The sequence below is a fragment of the Brienomyrus brachyistius genome, chromosome 3 (genome assembly GCF_023856365.1).
Source record: "Brienomyrus brachyistius isolate T26 chromosome 3, BBRACH_0.4, whole genome shotgun sequence".
Classification (NCBI taxonomy): domain Eukaryota; kingdom Metazoa; phylum Chordata; class Actinopteri; order Osteoglossiformes; family Mormyridae; genus Brienomyrus; species Brienomyrus brachyistius.
In genome coordinates this window covers 31,726,239-31,738,765 of record NC_064535.1, presented here as the reverse complement: position 1 = coordinate 31,738,765, position 12,527 = coordinate 31,726,239, and the positions used below count along the sequence as shown (strand labels likewise).

The window sequence follows — 12,527 nt, the reverse complement described above, 5'->3', positions numbered from 1 at the left end:
AGGGATTAACGGAGGAGTGGGAAAATGCAGGACCAGCTGAGATTCCCAGCGTCCCTCTGTCTGGCATGGCCTCACCCCCCCTACCCCCCACAGTCCCACTTGTGACCAGATCCCTGGAACTGACAGCCAGGCACATCGGGTATCCGAAGACAGGCCAGTTTGCTCTTAATCAGTGGAAATGGATGGAATTTCATCCTAAACAAACCCTAGACGTACTGATGAAGCCTTCCCTCCCAGATGAGGGGAGTGAGAGAGAGTAAGGGTAAAAAAGTAAAAGGCCGAATATCCTGCCTTCTGGAACATACCAAGCCCTTCATACTTGTCCTCCCATCTGCCAAGGCAGAAACGTTATCTGATGTCTCCTTCCCGGGCTCCATCCGCACTCACACACACACTAACAGTAGCCAGCCTCGATTCATATGTAAGACTGGTCATACTGTAACCGTCAAGGAAGCGATGACAGAAATAACTCATGACTGGGCAGCTAATGAGCGAGCCAGGAAAGGGAGGGAGGTTAGTGAAGACAGGGGGCAAGCTAGCAAGCAGAACCTGAGCCAGGTGTTTTAAGGTTGGTCAGTTTGGTCATCAAGAAAAACATTGAGAGAGAGAATGAAACTATGGGATAGTTGAACATGGCCTTTCATCACTCAAGAACAACTACTTACTATGTCTGGGACAACGAGCCCCTTTCCCTGGGTTGGTGAATTATATATTTGTCTGTGTGCCTGGGGACATGGTCAGTTATAGAAAGCAGGGATGGTACCCATGTGACACCAAACAGGCTTTAATGGCCCTCTGCTCAGCAGGAGGCCTGGAGGTCTACCCCAGCAGACCCATGTTACACAAGCAAGCATGTGGGTGTAGGGGTGCAAGAGAGACCAGACACCTACAGCAGAGATGGGACATCAAACATTTAACAAATCAATAACAGGGACCTCATAACAAGGGTTCTCCTCTTCCCAGTCAAAGCTCTGTGTCTCATGACTAGGGTTGTCGCGATCACGTTGTGATGTAATCGCAATTACATAGCGCATGTGCAGTAATCACGAAGGCTTTAGATGGCGGGTGAAACATTTATCAGGACACCAACTTTTCGGTACTTTATGGACATTTACTTCCACCCACAATTTTGTAAGCAGATAAATAGTGTGCCTAAGATATTAATGAGATGCATATTGTATAAATTCAGCGTGTCGCTACGCTTATTAAATTCGGTTTTCGGAGCATGCCACACCGTTGTTTTACTAAATCATGGAAGCGAAGTGGCGGTGAAGAAAAGAACAGCTCAACACCCAGAACATCTTTTGAAAGAGGAGAAATTGTGGATAAACATGATAAAAAGATGTTGGTGGTATGGTGGTAATTTTTGAAATTCAAAGTCCGACACTTTTATTAAACATAAGGATACGTCGAATTTATACAGATCGCTAACTTTTAGGCGTCACAATACTCATCTCAATATTTTTAGGCACACTACTAAACTGCTTACCAAACTGTGGGCATAAGTAACGTCCGTATAGTACAGAAAAGCCAGTGCCTGCAGTAATGTTTCACCCGTCATCTAAAGCCCTGGTGATGATTGCGCATGCGCCATATAATCGCAATTACATCATGGCGTGATTTTGACAGCCCTACTTATAACTATATTGGACATTCACCCAGGACAGAAGACCCAGAGACCCTCAAGGTCCAAATTCTGAAGCAATTCCTCCTAGAATGATGCCAGATGCCAGTCAGGGCCACTGAGGCACCCAGATCAAAGGGGAAGTAGTGAGGAGTGACATCTCAAGGGGATGATAGATTGACAGCCCCCCCCCCACCCAACCCTATGGGGCAGACAGGCTGTATCTATCAGCAATAAACTCTGTTCAAAAATGGATGAGGGATTGGAACTGGGGAAGGACTGATTAATAAGATGGTATCAAAGATATCGCTAATCAAAGAGAATGAATAAGTGGCACCCCAATTAAAAAGAGCAGCTCTGCCTCAGTCTGTCTTCACCAGCCCTCTGAGCTTCACTAGAGCTATCAAAGACGTAATGAGCAATGCTGCAACTAGCGAGACTTTCTGCAAGGACCAGGGCACTTGGCTTTGGCAGGAATACTGATCAGTTGCCGTAGTTCTGTACCACTGCTTGGCACTACATTTCCCACAAAGCAGCCATTCTTCACAGACATGGGGTATCAACACAGGTGATGCCCTAAAGTGGGGCGAAATGAAACGATATCGTATCATATCAGGAGGAAAGCTGTGATTTACACCCCTAGTACCAAGTCTGATGGAGAACGGGGCACACCCACCAAGAGGTCTTTAAATTCCACAATTACAGTCAGCTCTAAAGAAAATGCAGAAAAAGGCCAGCTGACCCCCAGTTGTGACCTTCTGTTGTAGGGGTGAAGGAGCCTGGTGACTCCCCCAAGAGAGCTGACACCCAAACAGATGAATTTTTACGGCCTCTCTCCAACAACAACAATGTCCCTTCACCCAAATGTCACGTGGTATGCATGAGATTATGCCCTGCTGGGTCTCTCTCTCACACACACACACACACACACACAGACACACAGACACACACACTGGAAAATCACACACGATCACTCGGACTCCAACACACTCAGCCGTCTGCATTCCCAGCTGACTCATACGAAGTGGTTCAGTCCACGGTTCCTCGTTGACACTGATTGGATGCTGTATCAGGGCTACCAATTCTCCCCACCTCACCTCTGCCAGTCTCTCACGTTCAGGATATCCGGCCAGCTCATGGAGGGGGGAAGTGACTCAAGAGGCTCAAACACGGACATGCACGCACACACGGGTGCAGATTCTGGCCTGAAAACCACCCCCCTGCCCCGGAGGACCCTGTTCCCAGCAACCCAGCACGGCTTGGCTTTGGAGGCTGAATAATCACTCCCCCTCACTCAAAGCAGAGCATGTGTATGTGCGATAAACCCCCCCACCCCAGCAGAGCGAGCTGCCACATCTGAGGCTCATCACAGCACATGCCCTCCTCACTATTAGCATTTCAAAAGCAATTAGCCTTTCATCACTCATCTGCACTCCACAAGTCAAGTTGGGCACTTCAGCAGACGCCCGCATGCTCTTCACTTCTCCGAGGGGCACACTGCCAACCTACAGGAGAGGGCCTCCAGGACAGAAAGGGAGCAGAGGGTGTCCCACTACTGTACTCATCACGCATGTGGTCACTGAGCCGTCGGGCAGTGAGGAAGAGAACCTTGGCTGATGAGTCATGGCAGAAAGAGAGACGGTGAACAGATGACACGTGTGTGTGTGTGTGTGTGAGAGAGAGAGAGAGAGAGTTGAGGTCTCAGGACAGACACACACATTCTGACTAGCCGATTTATGAGTTTGCATGCCACTCTAATGGGGGGGGGGGGGGGGGTCCACAGCATTTTGTTGGCCCTGACCCATTTCCTATCATTTCCCAATAGCCCCTTACATGCAGTCTCCTCGTGGGTAAAAAGACACCTGGTTATTGGGGGGGGGGATAAAGCCCGCTGTGGTCAACACGCTGCTGCCGTACCTGCTTTCCCTGAGCCACATCCAGCACCTTCAGTGGAACACGTGGACGCCGTGCATCCCCCCGCCCCGAGTTCCCCCCCACCCCGAGCATCTGGGACGCTCCTTCCCTTCCACATTTCATTAAAGCATCACCCTGCCCTCATCTGTACCACTTGTGCACCACATGGACCCCGTTTATTCCACATTAAAAAAATCACTTCCTGGGAACTCACTCTTCTGTCAGAGAGCACAGCTGCACGCCAGAGACCCTTGGGGTCAGCATGCGCCATGCCACGCCAGCAGGGGGCAGTGACAACACCCAATTCTGAGACCTCCTCGGGACACACTGTGGGCCCGGAGGGGTGAGAGCTAGGTTCCCCAGGTCAGGAGGACTAACAGCCTCATGCTCACTTTGCACATATTAAGTGACATGAGCACAAGCAAGAACCCCACCTACACCACCTACATGAGAACACCCCTGCTCTGGGAAACAGTGGACCCTTCCAAAGGTTCCTCTCAGGGCAGCACAGGCAGACTGCCAAAAACAGGTGGACATACTGCTGAATCATCACACACGTGACGGCCTGGGAGCGTCTTATTATATTACAGTTCATATTTCAAGTAGGAGAGCAGCCTCAGAACAGTCACGTTAGCATCATACTGAGAAAGAAATGTAACTTAGTTAAGAAAAGAATTTATTATCATAATAATGTGCATTTTAAACAGCAAAGGGATATAACCGTCATTACTGACAAAGGGAGAATTAGTTAATTACAGCAGTCAGAGAGCCAAAATGAACTGGCCAATCACAGCACAGGACAGCAGAGGGCCATGGTGGGCACAAGGACTTAGACATGAAGCAGGAAGTGGCCCCAATCCCTGACCTCACATCAGTTTTGCAAGGTCCCTCATTTTGGCTAAGAAAGGATTGTGGGGACAATGCTGAGCAGTATATTAGCACACTCTGGACTCTTGGAGGGCAGCAGCATGCCCCTCCCCCCACCCCCGAGTGGCTGCTTTCGGCATTGGCCACTGAAACTGGAAGGTAGCAGAGAAAAATCCCAAATGGAGCAATATCTCAGCTGGCTGTGATTGGCTGAGCACGAAGCTCCCTCATTAGCTGCCCCTCCCCCTGATGCAAGCTTCCAGATCAGGTTAGTCAGTAACACTGCCTCCGGGAGCATGGTCAATCAGACTCCACATTCACTTCTGTTTATAAGGTACCATTTCTTTGCTGAATGGGAATAAAAAACAAAAAACGTCATGTATGCAATTTTGATATGGACACAGGGGCTACCCCAACCCCCATCTCACAGCGGCCTAGTGCTCAGCAAGCACCTGGGATCTCATTCTGCAACCCAGCCCAGAGTGATGAGGCACAGAAGGCTTAATTACATGCTCAACGAAGGACACTGGGGGCAAGGGGGGGGCTTGGACCAGCACTGCATGGACAAACACTTTTGTCAGGAGAGAGGCCACACACCTAAAGGATACAGCCAGCCAGCCCCACACACACACACACACACACACACACACACACACACACACACACCAGTGGAACTCGTGGGTCCTGAGGTCAGAGGTTAGGACACTTTCTTGGTCTTGACAGGTCTTGAGTGTGTGGACATCCTTGCAGCGCCTCACTCTGATTGGACCACACCGGTCATGAGCGGCTAAAGTCCAGTGAAATGACATATCAGGGTATGTGTGAGCACACAAAGACCCCCCCCACCCCCACACAACGCAGCCTGTATAAACAGCAGCTCCCTCTTCAGGCTTGATGCTCCTAAGTGACTATTACCCCCCCCCCTCCCACCATGCTGGTGGGGGGGGCGTTGGGGGGACCAACAATCACCCAAGCTCCTCTACACAACTTCACGTTTGTTCTCTAGGTGTCGCTTGACCTTGGAACCAAAGTCTCAGAGCAACACTAACAGCAGCATTACAGCGACACCATGGAAACGTTAACAGGGCTCAGGGAGGGGGACCACACAGATGGACTTGCAGACCTTTGTGCAGACCCACAATGCCCCGCTCCGTGTCTGGCACTGGCACCAGTGCTGAGGGGGCAGGGTGGCAGGCGCGGGTGGGACCGGCAGGTCCTCAGTGCCACATGACTCAGAGCCTGGGACCAAGCCAGCTGCCCCCATAGGGGCGGCACTGTGGAATGAAACAGCTATCGGATGGCAGGTCTGGCTGGCACAATAGGCCTCTTCAGAACTGGACAGGAACTACGCACCGCAATCAGGGCTCTGTGCACTGCACAGACTTCCTCACATCACCAAGGAGACAGACGCACAGCATCTCTGAAGGGAGGGGGGGGGGGGGCTATGCCCACCACACAATCCACACTATCCGTCACTACAGATACAGAGGGGATGGTCGGGATCCTTATACCACATTCCCAGAAACATCATCATCCCATTGCAGTCTGCTCAGGGTGGCCAGAGAGCTGCTCAGTCAAAGCATGATTAGAGCTCGGCATGCTAACGGGGGTGGTGGGGCTAACAGCTTCGCTCTGACTTCACTCCCCTCGCTCCACAGCGAGACCAAGAGGTCACAAACCCTCCATAACCTTGGGCTCCTCCAGGATGGCATTTCATCATACCTTTGCTACACACGGCACCCATTAATTTCTTTATATTTACTTGCTGCATAATATTGTTTGCACATTACTCTGTTTGTGTACTTGCTGGCACTGTGTGCGCTGTCTCTGCACCGTGTGTTTATTTGTCTGAACTTTCTGTACCTCACTCCTGTATGCAGAAGAATTTCCCCCTGGGATCAAGAAAGTATATCTTGCAATTCACCCCTGGAACTATTTCTTAACAACAGGCAGCGTATTTTGCTATAAAAGGTACATGGTCCTCCCTCTGTACGACACAACCAGGGGCACAACCACAAAACCACAATCATCCACCAGCAGCTGCCACCCCACCCCACCCCCCAAAAAAATAACACAGAGATGCCCACAGGCTTCCTCACAGCTTCCCAGAAACCCCTGCTGTCCCAGCCAATGATGGGCCGCTCCTTGCCCCCCGCATTCCCTGCAAGCCTGGAATAGCTCATTGTTCCCAGACCGCCCCCCCCCCCCCCACACACACACACCCGGCCGCCACACCACGCAACAGAAGGCACCAGGTGTTGAGTTCCAGTGCAGGGTGCGGTGGATTGACGCAGCAAACGTCAGCCTCCATTCCTCAAATATCATCAGGCCTCCTCCCCCCACCCCAACAGGAGTTGAACCTCCTGCCATCACAGATGTAAGGGCACCACAAGCAGCTAGAGAGGGTAAAGCGTCCACCCAACAACAGTAAGTAACACCCCATTACCTCCCAGGGCAGTGAGTACAAAGAGGCTGAGATAAAGTGAATGATTATTAATACCCTCTGGAACGTTTATAGCACTGGGAATTCCAGTGGGAATGCCACGCGCCCCATTCATGGGGAACGCCTCCGCCAGAGCGGCTGGGGGGGAGAGGGGGGCAGGGACAATCGGCGTTTTCATTCCCAGCCCGAGTGGGTAATCCAAGGCCGAATTCCAAGATGAGGAATGCCGGTCCCAGCAAAGAGGCCACACCAATGGAGCCCTTCAAGGCCACAAAGCAAAAAATAAAAACAAGCAGTGACATCACCCCTCATTGGTCCAACTGGGTAGAGAGATTTAAAACAGATATGGGCACCAATGAGCTGCAGAAGAGGGACACAGTTCAAGACCAGGTAGGCGAAAGGGGGAGCGCTGATGGGGCCGTTTGGGTTAGCTGACATTAGCCTGGGCACAGTGCACAACAGCAGCTGGAAGAATGAGGATGTGCATATTCAAACTGAAACTAAAGGGCTAAGAAAAATAAAACTGAAACTTAGGCATCATATGACATAATCTAGTGTGTGGATTAGCAGGTTAGATTACAGTGCTAATAATCAGAAGGTCACTGGTTCCAATCCCACGGCCAGCAGGCTAATGCCATCAATTGGTCCTTTACCACCAATTGCTCGATGCGTGCTGGATATTGGCCAACACTGTGCTGTGATCCCCAAGCAAACTCTCACCTGTGTGTATCTCATGGACAGGAAGACAGAAAGACAATTCATTCATCCCTGTGGGAAGAGTATCACTATTCTGTTAGGTCCGTTTCACTGCTGTCATCTCTGCAGACAGAAGCCTGCTAAATAAACGTGACTCAGCATGGGACACTAAACTATGTGTGACAAGCCATGTACATCCTCATGTAAATGAAGAGGAAATACTGTCTCTTTCCCACATGAAAAACACACCTCAAAAGCTGCTGGGAAGCCCGTTCCAATGGGATCAACCGAAGGACGTCCAAGCATTTAAATGAAGTTAAACAGGCAGCAAAACATCTCCCTGTGGTTCCAGATATCCTGCTGATTCATCCCAGCTGGCTCTCTGTACCTCCACCAGGCAATCAGGTGACAGAAAGCATCTGCCCATCTCTCTCAGGGCTGGGGGAGATTTTTGAGTGACAGCTCCAAATGACCAATGATAGAGACGGGCCCTGCCCCCTGCATACCCAGACAGCCCACCTGTTCCCAGCATCCCTCAGTCTGGCACACCTGCTTCTACCTTCTGCTACACCTATGCAGTAGAATGATGGTGGGAGGGTGACGGCGTCTCCTCTTGGCATCGCTCGTCAAGACTCCATTATGGGAGTGCAACCCCCCCCCACTCCACTAGCCAAATGGGGCGTGGCTTCTGTGGCCATCACTGCCCACACCAGCCACGTTCTGCCAGAATGACGGGACCCCTCAATATAGAGCCTCACGTTGGGAAAATGGGCCAGCTGCTGTGCATGCCAGAAGGACCACTGGTGTCCCTCCACCCCTCACAGACATAGAGAAACTCCACACCCATAAGACTTCCACCAAGCCCTCCCCAGCATTTCACAACGTGACCGGATTTACCCCCAGCGTGGTTACACAAGCCGCTGCTCTGCGCCGAGTGCAACCAGCCGTTCCTGCTTCCTAGCTCCTGTCGTCAATGGCAACTGCATGTTAGCGGCCATCTTGCTTAATAAGCGGCAAAATAAACGCGTTAAGTGAGACTTACAGCGTGAAGAGGCGGTAGTGAGTCACAGGTAGATAGAAGGGGTAACAGAGACCCCACGGCTCGCTCTGAGGGCCAGTCACTAGTGTGTGAGGAGACCCAGACTAAGTCTGCGAAGCGGGAGCTATGAGGCTGTTCTCAATCCCTTGGCACACCAGCGCCCTCAGCTACCCCACACACCCTGTGTTTGAACCACTCTGCCAAAGCTTGGAAGGGGGGGGGGGGTAATTTACCAGCCTGCAGAGTACAGATAAGCTTCCAAAAGATTCCAAACGGCTACCTCCCCCAACACCATCTCCACCGAGCGAGCCTGGATCCCATTAAAACAGCCATATCATACCAAGCAGAGGTCCTTCACAAATGAGTGGATACCGGGCACTAGTCTAACCTTAGTGATCTGCGACCTCAGGCCTCCACCCAGCCTACCAATGAGGGGATATCAACAGTGACGCCAGCTTCTTGCTCACCACCCTCCCGCCAAGCATCAGCGCCATTCTGATTTTAACTGATCGGCGCGGAGGGCTTCAGAACGGCCAATCATGTGTCTGTTAGCAACATCAGCATGTGCACAAGGGGCCCTGTTATGCTTCTCATTCCAGAGCTGTCAGTAAAAGTAATGACCACCAAGCTCACCCCCAAAAACCTCACCTACATGGGACACCATACGTGACGGTAGCATCGTCACCTCGCCCCATTTCACTGACAGCCCCCCTGGCCCCCGACAGCCCCACAGGCCCAGACAGGGAGGGGTGAGGGTGGGAGAGGAATCCTCCTAAAAACTGTCCCTTCCTTCATTTACATGATAAAGGGGGCTCAGACAAAGCTGCCACATTCCATGTGGGGTGATTCTCACCCCTAGGGGCAGGGGGGGGCAAAGACACAGATGAGAAAGAGAACAGTGGGGACAATGTGGGATACGGGTTACCCTAGGCGACAGGGCTGGTACAGCCTGCTTAGGTCACCGCCGGGACAGGACTGACGGACCCCATGCCTGCCCCTCTGTGTGCACTGTCCAGGCTGATCACATAAACCATGAGGTCATAATGGGCAATTACATTATCACACTGTTACAAAAGGCATACAGAGCCCTACGGCTAGGATCACATGTTCAAGGGACTACTCTGCATAAACAACTTATAGCTTTGTTGATTGGGAAAATTAACCTGAGGTCTTCAAGAGTGCCGGCCCAACTTGGGATGTGGCCAGTTCCTATTCTACTGGATTAAAACGCTCACACAAGGAGCTGCTTTGTTTGGTTACACGCAGCCTCTATCAAAACACCCAAAAGACTAACCGGCTCCCTTTAGAGGTCTGCTAACACGAGGTCTGCCAGACAGAGATGGAGTGGTCTTCGCTATCAGACCATGCAGGACTCGCAAGGTCAGCTGGCAGGAGCCAGAGCGTCTCGCGGGGACACCCGTCTCGCGGGGTTAACAGCTTTCCACACCATGCTTGTCAGTGACAGATGTGATCTGAGTTTTCCAATCTTACCCCTGACCTTCTGCAAATGGAATATAATTAATATAAACACTAATAGAACTACAGAAAAAAAGAAGATTAAATCAACGATAAGAGAACGAGTATGCAGGGTGAAGATACATTTGCCAAGTCAGATAAAAAAAAAACATATATCAAGAAATTCATATGTGTGTGTGTGTGTGTGTATAACACATGCAAGTATCCCTGTGAAGTTTTTGTACTTAATACACTTGGTATGTTACCATTAACTCAGCCGGTAATACAAACGTATCTTACATGATGAAAGAGCACAACCAAATGCTTCGTACCTTACGGTTTTACATCATGTACAGCCGACTGAAGACAATTGAACATGTTAAGCGTGATAAGAGTGCTCATAATAAAACCGGAAATATCCAAGAATGAAAATGTCAAGACATAAAACCCCGGCTCTGAGAGGCTGATGCCGAAAACGGGGATCTGCTTCCAGTCATTGTGCCGATCGGGGACCACGGCGCGCCTCCCCATTTCGACGCGACTGGCGATTGTTGCGTTTCTTTTTGTATACAAATGCCGGCCTATGTTCAAAACACCGAAACCGCGATCGGACAGGGCCCAGGATAATGTACCCACCCCCCCGGGTCTCTCCGTTAAAGATCGCCCGATGTCAGGCTGCTCTGGGTGGCTGGGTTTCCAAACATCCGGCTTCCCACGGCCACGTTAAAACCGGGGAAAAGACGAAATACATAAGGCTTAGTTAAGAAATTAACAAAAGGGGGATACCTTTATCACGAGGTGTTCAGTCAGTGATCAAAACAGCAGCAGTGTCTACATCATAGTTCGTAATTTTACAGTACTCAGCACTTTCCACCCCGGCATTTAATCCTTACGTTATTTACTGACGGGTTAAGACACAAGGAGGTCATATCCTCGACTAGTTAGCTAGTCACTAGGCTGTTTTCAACGTAACTAGTTTTCCAAACATCGAGAGGAAACGTGTATTTTCCAGATGGCTGACGCTGACAGACGGTACTGGCGGAGACACCGGCCGCCCGTCTCCAAACGAGTGGCACCAAGGTTTATATCTCCCATAAGGACCTGGATGCCCGGCGAAGCTGAGCCGCCGATCGCCGCAAACGGGGATGCTTTTCTTGTTCCGCCGGATCGGGTCGGCGTGCGGACAGTTTCACTCCTCCCCGGCAGCCTTGTGTAATGGTTCTAGACGATCTCGGGGGATAAACCCGGAAAGGTAGACTACTTACCAGAAACAACGTGCCGAGTCCCCGATCTCAGCCCTCCTACCGAGGCCGGATGCCGTCCACAGGCTCGCCGCAGTATGAGCACTTTTTGTCTTGCTTCTGGTTCGCTTATCGCTTTTCGGGGGCTTGGATCGCGGAAAAAGCCAGCAGTCGGATCATGCCCTTTAAATATCCAGCGGGCCGGCTTTCAGGCGCACAATTTGCGTGTCTTTAGTGTTTCGGAAGCAAATGGTGATGATAATATTACAGGCAAGATTCGAGCTGCGATCGTACACATATTGACGCCTCCGCCTCGAAATGACACCAAGGGAGATTTTTACTAACTGCATCATTTCAAACGCTCACGGACGGATACTATGGCAATGGCGCCCCCCTCAGTTAAGTCGCCACCTTGCGTATGGCTAATGCTGTTCGTCAGCGATCCCTAGTGTTAGGGAGGTGTGTTTACAATACCAATTTTCTATACACAATTTGGAACAATGTATGAGTAGAACCACCTCTCAGTATTTCAAGTTAGCGAGTTTGACTTAAGTGATTTTTGTTACTTTTTTGAAAGCACACAGTCTTCTTCAAGTCCCAATTTAAAACATTATAACGTAGGCCTAATAAAGAACATGTCGTGAACAAATGAAGATGACCGTATTTCAAATGAGAATAAGAGATTATAAGGAAGGGGACTTTGGAGAAGCACACCTTGAACTATTCAACTGCACTGGCATGGGGTCAGCCCTGCATACATAAGAAAAGAGAAACAAAATCAAAGCATAGATTATTGCAGCTAAATGTTTCATATGTGGATCGGGTGGCAGCCAAGGGAGACCCTGGCGGACCGATCCCTGGCTGATTAATCTGGCTTTCGGGACATGGAATGTCACCTCTCTGATGGGGAAGTAGCCTGAGCTTGTGTGGGAGATTGAGAGATACCGGCTAGATATAGTTGGGCTCGCCTCAGCAGATAATGTGGGCTCTGAAACCAATGGCCTGGATACTCTTTTCTTCTGGAGCTGTGGCGAGTGAGGGACGCCGGGCTGGGGTAGGGCTACTGGTGGCCCCACAGCTCGGTGCATTTACATCAGAGTTTACCCCAGTGAATGAGAGGGCTGCCTCCCTGCACCTTCGAGTCGGGGATAGGTCTCTGACTGTCATTTGCACCTATGCGTTGAATGATAGTTTGGAGTACCCTGCCTTCTTGGACTCCCTGGGAGGTGTGCTGGTTAGCGCACCACA

General features: G+C 50.6%; 1 protein-coding gene across 1 annotated transcript in view; it reads right to left on the bottom strand.

The window, feature by feature from the left end:
* The window catches only part of cdk17 (cyclin-dependent kinase 17), a 46,164-nt gene extending 34,517 nt beyond the window's left edge, over nucleotides 1-11,647 (bottom strand). Inside the window, exon 1 of the mRNA XM_049008112.1 lies at nucleotides 11,304-11,647. The gene's annotated coding sequence lies outside the window, so the exon portion shown is untranslated. The remainder of the gene's footprint in view (nucleotides 1-11,303) is intronic.
* Nucleotides 11,648-12,527: the final 880 nt, after the last annotated feature.